The sequence below is a fragment of the Athene cunicularia genome, assembly GCF_003259725.1.
Source record: "Athene cunicularia isolate RWA chromosome 19 unlocalized genomic scaffold, athCun1 chr19_part1, whole genome shotgun sequence".
Classification (NCBI taxonomy): domain Eukaryota; kingdom Metazoa; phylum Chordata; class Aves; order Strigiformes; family Strigidae; genus Athene; species Athene cunicularia.
In genome coordinates, this window is record NW_020799124.1 from 3,114,178 (window position 1) to 3,117,808 (window position 3,631).

The 3,631-nt window shown below is 47.4% G+C and overlaps 1 protein-coding gene across 1 annotated transcript in view; it reads left to right on the top strand.

Moving 5' to 3' along the window:
• TBX4 (T-box 4) overlaps positions 1-3,631 on the top strand; it is a 20,573-nt gene that overhangs the window by 9,812 nt on the left and 7,130 nt on the right. The gene's annotated exons all lie outside the window — the stretch shown is intronic.

A 3,631-nucleotide genomic window follows, 5' to 3' on the forward strand; every position in this document is an offset into this window, starting at 1 on the left:
GAATCCCTGCGGGCTTCAGGCTGGGCATGGTGGTGACCATCTTGGGAGGAAAGACACGTTAAATGTCTCTCGGGTACTGGAGGAGCTGTTTGGGTCTCACCCAGCAGCCCGAGGAGGGTCCCCACCGCTGGGTCTCTGCAGCAGTGCAGGTGATTCGTCGCGGCCTCTTGGTGCCGCCCGCACTGATGCTCTCGTAGAAGGTTGCCATTATCATTGTGGGTCTTTTTTTTAGCAGTCATTTTGCTTCTTGAAAACGGGTATTTTCCAGGCAGGGAGAGTGCTTGGGTGGTGGGAGGTGTCATCCCCACAGGGGCCTGTGTCGGCATGTTGAGCCAGCATCCACTTCCTAAATTTGGGGTTGTCCATCTAATTCGAGGATTCTGGTTGGGATATCTGATTTACCTCTTGTTGTTATTTTATGTATTTAATTTTTTCTAATACAGAAAAAGAACTGTATTTATTTGACTCCTAAATGCGCTGCCATTTCATGTAAGCTGAGCTGTTTCCTTCATAGCCAAATAGACAAGATCCCCAAGTTGTGGAGAGAGGCTTTGGGTTACAACGCCAGCGTGCCTCAGTGCTGCTCAAGAAACAGTGTTTGCCGGTTTCCCTTATGAATTTTGTTTCCTTGTCCTTTATCACATTCAAATTCCCCTCTAACTTCCCACTAGTAACTATATTCAGTGGCAAGACGTGGCAAACACCGTTTCTTTTTTAGTAGCCAACCACCTACTTTTTATACCGAAAACAATTCGAAAATGTGTGTGACCGTGTCTGACACTGATTTAATCTCCCCGTGCCCTCGCCATGGAAAAGATAAGTGGAAGAAAAGACAAAGTTACTGGGTTAGCATCATCTTTGAGGCTGGGCGCTCCTACATCACCTTCTGTCCTGCTCAGTGCTGCCGCTGAAGCCCTGCCTGCCCAGCACCAACCAGCAGCAGCCGTGCTCTGTCCCATCAATTAAAATACTTCTCATTTTTGACACAATTCTTTAAGTTAATCTTTCCACTGATGTTCGTCATCAGAGTGGAATTTACATTTGTTTTGTGTATTTTTAGCCAGTGACTAGTTTTCCACAGCAGCCTTGAAAACTATTTAGCCTGAATTGTTGGCATTTCACTTTGCACAGGCACAGTGTTTGCAGCTTTTTTTTTTTTTTTTTTTTTTTTTTTTTTTTTAATGATTTGCGGGGTTTTTGAATGCACAGAGGCTTACAGCGAGCACAGGTAAGGAGGATGTGTGTGCAGACACAGCCTCTGTACAGCAGTTCTTGTTTTCAAGATTTGAAATGTTGGCTGGGAGTACGCAGAGAGTGGTTGTTGCCCCCTGAAAGAGATGTGAGCAATCCCCCATGCAGCAGGAACAGGGAGGCCATCCAACACAGCACCGCAACTTCCCATTTTCATCCCCGATCGGACGTGCCGGCTGCTCTGCCAAATAGCTGAAGGGATTTTTCTTCGTCATATGAGAACAGCGTGTTTTTATGGGGCTTTGCTTTGCTGGACACTGACTCGATGAAGTTAACCTCAGAGCTCTGCGGTTCTCGTATCTGTTAATCACGTTTCGTGCTCAGTGATGGCTGTTGGCCTTTGATCCGGCACATCTCAAGGGGGTCTCTGAGAAATTCGGCACTTTCCGATGGGTACCGACACAAATATTCCCTTTGGTGCAAAGGACAGAAATGCCAACCTTGTAAATGAAGTGACTAAATTAAACCATTTAGGGTTCCCCCCCACCCCAAAAATACCCCATCCTGCAGGTATCAAGCAGTTCACCATGAACCTCCAGGCAGGTTTGTAGCCACAGCTGTAACCTTGAGCATCTTGTCAGAAATCCTTTCCTGCATGTGTCTAGCAGGCTCCAAAAAGTAATGTCTTGCTATTGCAGAAATTGTTTGAACACCCTGGGTTTAAAGAGGTGATTTAAAAAAAAAAAAAACCCAACAAACAGGATTTTTAAAAGGGGGACATTATAGTCCAGTGGATACTACTTTGGAGGGGGAATACAGACGATTCAACCAGAGAGTATTGAAACTTGGGCTCCTAATTTTCCCTTTTGAAATCTCAGTTCGTTTTCTTTGTCCTGCTTCTGATTTGCTCTGACTCTGGGGACAAGTCACCCGTCCTTGTTAGACCTGGGCAGGCAGGGACAGGCAGTGAGGAGAGCTTAGCACACCCCAGCTTCTGCTCCAGACAACCATTATTTATCAGCTTGGCTCAACCCTTAATTGAAAATTAAAATGCCCTTTCTTATGAAAGTCTTGGCCCTCTGGCATGATTCATCTTGGCTTTGTTTTACGAGTGGCTGATACATGAAAGCAGAGAAAAGGCTTCAAACCCAAACCTGAGCCGACCCTCTCAGATCTACACCCTGCACATCAACAGCCACAAAGTGGTTAAGAGACCTGATGCAAAGCTGATAAAATGCCAAAAATTCCTCATTCTCTCTCCTGGGGAGCAGGGAGGGTTGTCTGGAAAATGTCAACAATAAAAATTGCATTTAAGTGGTATATAATGCAGCCAGCTACTGTGGGCAGAGTTACGTGCAGCCAGATGAAGGGGTTTAAAGAGCACAAGCTCCACACGCTGCCTCCCGTCCCAGCCGGGGCGTGTGGAGCAGCGCTGCCGCCGTCAGCTCTCCTCAGCATGGACGGGCACGAAATAGAAAGGGTTCCTGAACACAAAAGCTGACCACAGAGCAGATGTCTTCTGTTTGTTGGTAATTCTCATTTAAAAATGGCTAAATCCACTGTTAGTGTAAACTGATGCTGCTCTGCTGCATTAAGAACATCCGTCCATCCGTCCGTCCGTCCATTCGTCCATCCATCCATCCATCCATCCATCCCTCCATCCATCCATCCATCCATCCATCCATCCATCCATCCATCCATCCATCCATCCGTGTATCTACCACCAGCTGAAGACACCACCCGTTGCAGTCTTCCCTCCTTGGTCCTTTGCCCGTGTCTCCATCGGGGACACACGTGTCCTTGGGAGCTGCTTTGGGCACCCCAGTAAAGGGAGGGGTGTCAGCCTGGCTGGAGATTCCCTCGCCTCTAGGACCAGCCGGGCTCAGGGAGAACGGACTCCATTAGCCAATTTGGGAGAGGGAAGAAGAGATTGAAAGGAGTTATGCCAAGAAAACTAGAAGAAAGCAATATTTCTTCTTTGCCCAATAAAAGGAACAAAGGCTTTTCTTAAAACCCTCCCAGTTCTTAAAAGAAATTCCATTTCTTAAAACCATTTTCTTCTGTTGTATCTGGGCACATCCTTTCTTTGTGGCAGATCAGTGCTGGGGGCCAGGCTTGGATGGGCAGCATGGCCGCTCCCCGCTCGGCCCCTGATGGCCCAGCTGTGCAAAATCCACTGGACCTCAGCGTTTTCTCACCTCCCCAGCACCCGCTGTAAAAAAACCTGCTTGGCTGGCTCCTGCCTCTCACTCACAGAGACCCACAAAGGGGCAGAAGCTGTGGAGTGGCTGCGAGAGGTGCCTGGACCCAGCCACCCGCGCGGAGCCACTCCACAAACAGGAGGCAAAAAAGAAATCTCCAAATCTCCTCTTTTGTAGTTTTCTTTTACCGGCAGATAAAAGAAAAATAGCTTGCTGCTTTTTTTTTTTTTTTTAATTTT